The sequence below is a fragment of the Suricata suricatta genome, chromosome 9 (genome assembly GCF_006229205.1).
Source record: "Suricata suricatta isolate VVHF042 chromosome 9, meerkat_22Aug2017_6uvM2_HiC, whole genome shotgun sequence".
Classification (NCBI taxonomy): domain Eukaryota; kingdom Metazoa; phylum Chordata; class Mammalia; order Carnivora; family Herpestidae; genus Suricata; species Suricata suricatta.
This window is the reverse complement of record NC_043708.1, coordinates 138,814,958-138,822,525: the sequence shown is the minus strand read 5'-3', so window position 1 is coordinate 138,822,525 and position 7,568 is coordinate 138,814,958. Positions and strand designations below refer to the sequence as shown.

The following is a 7,568-nucleotide window of genomic DNA, read 5'->3' as shown; positions in this document are numbered from 1 at the left end:
GGCAAACGGCCCAGAAGAGCCGGTGCAACATCATCATAACGCTGACACTACCCGACCTGAAGACTTAACGACAGAGCTGCCATAATCAAGGTTTTGGAGGAGAAATACACAGATTAAGGGAACAGAAACAGAAGGCCTAGAAATAAACCCACACCATCAAGAGACGTTTGACGAAGGAGCAAATGTAATTTGTGGAGAAAAAAAGTCTTTTCAGCCAGTGATGCTCGCACAGCTGGAATCCACATGCCAAAACATGAATCTTGACATAGATCTTGAGCCTTTCACAGTAATAAACTCAAAATAGATCACGGACCTGAATGTAAATCACACAACTATAGAACTTCTAGAAAAGAAAATCTGGGTGACTTTGGGTTTGTTGATGATTTTTTAGATAAGACCCCCAAAGCATGCTACATTGAAGGAAAAAACTGATAGGTTGTACCTCATTGAAGTTCAAAATTGCTCTGCAAAAGACCCCGTTAAGAGAATGAGAAGACAGGGCGTCTGACCGGCTCAGGTCGTGATCTCGGAGTCTGTGGGGTCGAGTGTGTGGGGCTCTGTGCGGACCGCTCGGAGCCTGGAGCTGCTTCCGATTCTGTGTCTCCCTCTCTCTCTGCCCCCCCCCCCTGCTCACACTCTGTCGCTCTCAAAAATAGACATTAAAAAATATTTTATAAAAAAAGAATGAAAAGACAAGCCACCGACGGGGAAGAAAAAAATTAGCAAAACGTTTATCTGATAAAGGACTTTTATTCAAAATGTATGAATAACTCTTAAACCTTAGAAACCAACCCAATTAAAAGATGGGCAAAATATCTGAACAGTCACCACACAAAAGATCGACAGGTGAACAGTAAGCAAATGAAGAGGTGCTCAGCGTCATCAGTCGCTGGGGAAGCTTAGCCTCATCTGCCTGCCTTGTCCGTAGAGACTGGCTAAAATGAGAACACCACCCATGCCACAGCCGGTGTGGACAGCAGACTCTCGTTCTTGACCAGTGGGAGTGCACCATGGCGCACACAGTTTGAAAGACAGTTTGACGGGGCACCTGGCTGGCTAAGTCGATGGAGCATGTGACCCTTGATCTCTTGGGGTTGTGGGTTCAAGCCCAGCGTTGAGTGTTGCTAAAAATAAAATCTAAAAAAAAAAAAAAAGACAGTTTCTTAAAAGACGGCCTGGGAGTTTCTAAACAGAGTCTTAACCCTACAGGCCAGCGATTGCACTCCTAGGTTTTTGTCCAAATGACAAAAAGTCTGTTCACACAAAACCTGCACACAAATGTTTTCAGCAGCTTAATTCACACCTGCCAAAAATTGGAAGCAACTCAGATGTCTTTCAGTGGGTGAATGGATAGACGCTGCGGAACAATATTGAGCTGTTGAAAGAAGTGTGGTGAAGGCACAAAGACGTGGAGGAACCTTCGACGCAAACGAGGAAGTGGAAGAAGCCAGGCTAAAAAGATGGCAACTGATAGAACCTTCTGGAAAAGGCACAGTTACAGTGACCGTAGACGGCGTGGTGGTTCTGGGTTCTGGTGGAGGACGGGAGGGTGAATTGGACTTTAGGGCAGTGAGACTCCGTCTAGTTGAGACTGAGGTGGTGGATCAGTGACAGGACTTGTCCAAACTCACAGCCACACACAGTGCAGAACTGTGACGTGACTCACGGGCTTGGGTTTATGATAATCCATCAATCCTGGCTCATCGGTTACAATAAACGTAGTGCACAAATCCAAGCTGCTACTCAGAGGGGAGCTTGGAGTAAAGATGTGTGGGCGCACTCTGTACTGTCTGCTCTCTTCCTGGAAACCTAAGACTGGTCTAAAAATAGTGTCTGTTGTTACACAGAACCGCGGAGCGGCTTTCCCACGACGGGAAGTTCCGACAGGTCCGTAGAGATGCCTGCGGGAGATCAGTCGCCCAGTCCTGCTGCTTCTGACTCTGGTTTGGTCTTCCAGGCGGCACAGCAAACCTTCACCCCCTGAAACGGTCACATCTGGGACGGCAGCCACCAGCCATATGTGGCTTTGTGAACTTCAGTCCACTTAGATGAAATCAAACCAAGAGTGTGGTGCCCACTCACCGACCACACCTCAGACGCACCAGGGGCTCGGACGGGATGGCGCACGTGGAGTATGCCCGTCCCTGCGGGGCGTGCTGTGGGACGGTCTGGCCCAGAGCCTTTGTTCCGGGCTGCTCTGGGGTTCCTGGGCACACAGGCAGGACAGAGGGCAGGGCTGGTGCCCGTGATGCTTCGGGACTGCCCTGGTCTGTCCCACACAGAGGGACGCAGTGGGCGGAGTCGAGACGGGGGAGCGCTTGATCCCCAAACTTACGGGAGACAGACGGGCCTGACCCTGAGGCTTCAGTCCCGGGGGATCTGAGAAGGGAGCAGACGGGCCGTCCTGGCCGACAGAGAGGTACCCGGTTGGGGGAGGGGGGACACTGGGAATGCTCTGCACCAAGCAGGTTGAATATGGTCGAAATTCCTCTGCGTTTCCGGGTACAGAGTGGGACCCGCAGCTGAAGGCCCTGAAGAGTGAGAAGGGGGAAGGGAGCGTTTGGATGGGAGCCCTTTTCAATATGTGTTCACGCAGGAAAGTGGAGCAGGGGCGCCTGGGGGCTCAGTCGGTTGAGCGTCCGACTTCGGCTCAGGTCATGATCTCACGGTTCGTGGGTTCGAGCCCCCACGTTGGGCTCTGTGCTGACAGAGCCTGGAGCTGCTTTGGATTCTGTGTCTCCCTCTCTGTCTGCCCCTCCCGCCTGCTCGCTCTCGCGCTCTCTCTCTCTCTCTCTCTCTCTCTCTCAAAAATAGAAAATAAATATTAAAAAAAATTTTTAATGAAAGCAGAACAAAAAGCGACGTGATTCCTGCTTACGTCACAGAGGCGTGTCCGGAAGGCCCTCGTGCAGTGGGGACAGCCAGTGAGGGCTCCGTGCGCCCCGGCGCAGCGCATCGAGTCAGCGGTCAGTGCCGGCCCTCTGTCCACCCTGCGCCTGTCCCTGGGGCCTCCAGATGCAGCCTCCGTCCCCACGGGGCTGCAAGGCGCTGTCCCAACACAGCAGGGGTGCCGCAGTCCCTGGGACCGTGTGGCAGGAGAGGGCGGGAAGGAGACACTCGAGCTGGGCCGCTTTCCTTGGCCCTGCGGGTCCTCAGGAAGAAGAGGCCACACGCTTCAGCGCAACCCGGGCCTCCGCTCTGACGACCTGCGGCCTGAGGTTTGTCGCCCCCCTTGTAGGTGGACGTCTTCAGTCGTACATTCTGTTGCCAGAGGAGTGTATGTCCTCTGCAGACCCAAGGACGCTGTCCGCTCAGAGGGGCTCCTGTCCAGGGGACCTGGGGAACCTGACTCCAGCAATTCAAGCGGCGGCGGCGTGTGCAAGGTGGGTGGGCGGTGCGTGGATGGGGCTCCTGCGCCTGGCAGAGGCGCCCCTGGCCCGTCTCCCCGCCCCCACACAGGCAGTGTGCGCCTCCTGCCCGTCGATGGGGGCAGCGGGCGGCGCTCCAGACGCAGGGAGCCCCTTCCCCCTGCACTTGCGGTCTGGAGGGGAGCACTGTGTGCAGAGCCGCTGGCTGCCTCGGTTTCCCCTCCAACGGAGGCCCTGCGTTTGGCACCACAGGGGCTCTGACCAGCCCTCAGCCGTGGAGGTGCTGACCCGGCGTCCACACTGTCCGGCCGGGGAACCCCCCTGCACTGTGCACAGGGGCCGACCCCGCGGGAAGTGACTCGGCCTCGGAAGGTGGTGGTCAGGACACCCCTCGGGCTCAGGGGAGACTGAACCATGGCCTCCGTGAGAGGCTCGCCGGGACAGGAGCCCTGCGGACGGGAGGGGCGGCGGGCAGCGCCTTTTCCTTGGGATTCTGGGTTGTGATCCTTGTAACGTCCGTGAACACGGTGAATCTGCAGGTGACTTCGGATGGTTTTTTCCAAATGCGGGGCACCTTGGGCGGTGGGAGGCACCACACACGGTGGGTTGGTGGGTCTGTGTTCAAACCCGGGAGCCTGCCCCTCCATCGCCCCCTGCCACGCGCCCGTCTGCCCTGCGCCCTTCCCCAGAGGTTTGGGGTTTTCTCTTCTCGTGGCTCTGCCATGTGGGCCTCGATTACCCCGCGTGTCTGTGTGTGTGTGTGCGGTGTGTGTGTGTGTGTGTGTGTGTGTGGTGTGTGTGTGTGCGGGGTGTGTGTGTGTGTGTGTGTGTGTGTGTGTGTGTGTGCGCGTGCGCGCATGCGCCTGGTGTCTGGAGAGGAGGTTCTGAGCTGCCGGGGCACCGCCACCTGCAGGCCGGCCAGGGGCCCGGCGGGTACTGAGCCGCCTTCCGGGGACTGCGGTGTAGTAAATACTGAAGTGCTTGCGGAGCTCGGATTCTGGGCCAGGTGTCGGGCTGGGTGTGGACGGAGCCGCGCACAGAGCCCTAGAGGCTGGTCCTGCGTTCAGAGCGCCGGGCCCTTGGGAACAGGCGCAGGAGGGTGACAGCCAGCAGGCTGGGCCAGCCGAGCCCCTGACACCTCAGGGCCGTCTTGCTTGTGGTCCCTCCTGTCCTGGGATCCCGTCCCTTCCGGCCCCTCCGCCCTCCAAGAGCAGGCAGCCCCCAGGCTCTGCGCTGAGTCATCCCCAGGGACCCCCAGGGACCTGCACCAGGACGCCATGTGACGTCAGCCGCTCCTGGCTCTCAGCCCCTCTCAGGTGGTCTCTGGGGACCGGCAGCGGACTGATTACAGACCACCCTGAATCCGCCCTCCCACGCCATCTTCTCTGCCTTCCTCTTCTTCTGTTCTTCTCCTCCTCTTCCTCCCTTCCCCCTCCACTTCCCCCTCTGCTGTTTCCCTTCCCCTCCCCTCCCCTCCCCTCCTCTCCTTATCCCCTCCCTCCCCTTCTCTTCCTCCCCTTTCCGTCCCCCTCCCGCCCCTTTTTGCTTACATCAGTCACTCACCACTTCAGTGCTGTATTCTAACTGCAAGTGATTTGGGGCACACTTTACCGCAGACCTTGTTGAAAAGGCAGAGCCGTCCTAGAGGTGACGACCAAGATCACGGGGCCAGAGGATCTGACGCAGGACTGGCTGTGGATGTCGGAGGGCGGATCCCTGAGGCTGATCCCGGGAGGGCAGGGGTGGGGGGGCAAGAGGAGCTCGCCCAGACCGGGCAGGCGAAGGAGCTGCGGCTTCTTACAGCCTTTCTGCCTGGTTGTCATTATTACTCATTAAACAGTGTTTTTGAAGGGGCTCCGGGTGGCTCATCTGCTCTTGGCTTCGGCTCAGGTCATAATCTCAGGGCTCCTGAGTTCCAGCCCCGGGTTGGGCTCTGTGCTGACTGCTCGGAGCCTGCTTGGGATTCTCTCTCCTTCTGTCTCTCTGCCCCGCCCTCACTCTCTCTCTCAAAATAAAGAAAAATAAAAACTTTAAAAAATAATTTTGGAGGAAAAGGCCTATTTTTACAAATCTTGGGCTGGATCTACAACCTTTTTTTTTTAAGTAGGCCACGTGGAGCCCAGTGCAGGGCTTGAACTCACAACGCTGAGACGGAGACCGGAGCCGAGATCAATAGTCCGACGCTTAACCTCTGAGCCCCCCGGGCACCCTGGTTCTGCAGCCTCTCCGTGTTCTCCAAAAATAACCTCTGGGATTTGGGCTTAAGTTTGTCTCCAAATTTATTTTCAGTCAGCTGTGCCTGGGTAACCGTTTCGTTCACATTTCCCCCCAATAAGGGACACACAACACCGTGTCCCTTCAAGGTGTGCAGTGTGGGGACTGAAACCGGAATAAACCGCACAAGGATTACCGCCCCAGTGCCGGCCACCACGTCCGTCTGACCGCTCGCCACCGCGTCTCCTTTTTGGTGAGGACACGTAAGGTCTGTGTCAGCCACACGGAGCCGACGTGTTACTGGCTCTTTCCACCATGTTGTACCTGCGATCTTCACACTTGCTGATTCAAAAGAAATCTTTTTAATTGTAGTTGACATACTGTGCTAGTTTTCAACGTACAACGCAGTGATGCAGCGCCGTGTATAAATACGTTACGAAGTGCTCACCAAGGTAAGTGGGGTCCCCGTCTGTCAGCGTATGAAGTTGGTCCAGTATCCTTGGCTCTAGTGTGTGCCCTTTTTGTCCCTGTGACTTTGTAACTTTTTAACTCTTCATCCCTTCCATGGGCTTTGGCTTATCTCCCATGCCTCCCCCCTCTCACGGCCACTGGTTTGTTCTCTGTGTGTCTGAGTCAACTTCTGTTTGGGTTGGTTTGCTTTTTAGATTCTATACAAGTGAAATATAGTATTTGTCTGACTGATTTCACTTAGCATAATGCCTCTAGGCCCATCCATGTGCTCATAATGGCAGGCTCTCATTCTGTTTACTGCTAATCTTGCACATTGTGTGTGTGTGCGTGTGTGTGTGTGTGTGTGTACACCACATCTTTATTCATCTGTGCACAGACATTGGATTGGCGCTATATCTTGGTTATTGTAAACAGTGCAGTAAATATAGGGCTGCATCCAGCTTTTTGTATTAATTCATTAGTTTTCCACTGAAATCTAAGAGTTCCAAAGCAAATCAACCAAAAGTCAATTGTTTCCGATATCGGTTTGTGTATTGATAAGTCTTGTGCAGCCTATACTTTTCTAATTTTAACTTTTTTTTAAAGTTTACTTAAAGAGAGAGAGAGCATGTGGGCTCACGCACAAGTCGGGGAGGGGCAGAGAGAGGGAGACACAGAATCCAAAGCAGGTTCCAGGCTCCAAGAGATCATGTTCTGAGCTGAACTCAGAGGCCCAACCGACAGAGCCACCCAGGCGCCCCTATAATTTTAACTTAAAAAATGTTTTTCAGTCTTAAAAAAATAATTTTGTTAGATTCTAAGAAATTTGCATTTATATTATAAACTTATTTTTAATCAGTAATGGCCACCTTCATAGTTGCATTCCCTCCTTTTTTGCTTGTCTCCTTCATAAAGGAAAGCGAAACTCAGAAACCGAGGAATGGCCAACACTCCGGCCGGATGGGAAAGGCTGGATTGGTCAGCACGTGAGTGCCAGGCATTCTCTGACCATCATGGAATCCTGGAGTAGGCATGGTGGTTACCCGTTTTGCAGCTGAGCACACTGAGGCCGCAGAGTTGAACTTGGCTGCAGGCTGAGCAGTCACGGTCAGAGGTAGGCCTCCGGTCTCCGGTACTCCGCGGTGCCCCGCCCTGCACCGGAGTGGTTAAGGTGCGCCTCTCCCCGCCCCCCTACGTGTGCTTTCTGGCGCGGGCGCACGGGCACTCACCCCAGAGCCCTGCACGGGCGGGGACGGCCGGCGTCCAGGCTGCCCGGGCTGCCAAGTCTGAGTCACTTGCCCGAGGTCCGACGGCGGGCCCTGGCATTGAACGTCGAATGTGAAATGCGCAGGTGAGCTGCGCTTTTAGACGTGGTTCTCTTTGAGGTAAGCCTTCCCGAGGTGCGCCTGACCCTGTGGTCCTCAGGGTGGACGTGTCACCGCTGACGGGTCACAGGGTCCTGGCCAGACCCCCAAGCCCGGGGGCCCTCACGGGACCCAGGGGGACACGGGGCTGGGGTCTCCAGGGACAGGTACC

The 7,568-nt window shown here is 55.3% G+C and overlaps 1 long non-coding RNA gene across 1 annotated transcript; it reads left to right on the top strand.

Moving 5' to 3' along the window:
* The first annotated feature begins 5,382 nt into the window (after positions 1-5,382).
* Positions 5,383-7,561, top strand: LOC115301658. The gene is made up of 3 exons (XR_003913233.1): positions 5,383-5,835; positions 5,955-6,034; positions 6,948-7,561. It is a non-coding gene; the product is annotated as an uncharacterized LOC115301658 (long non-coding RNA).
* Positions 7,562-7,568: the final 7 nt, after the last annotated feature.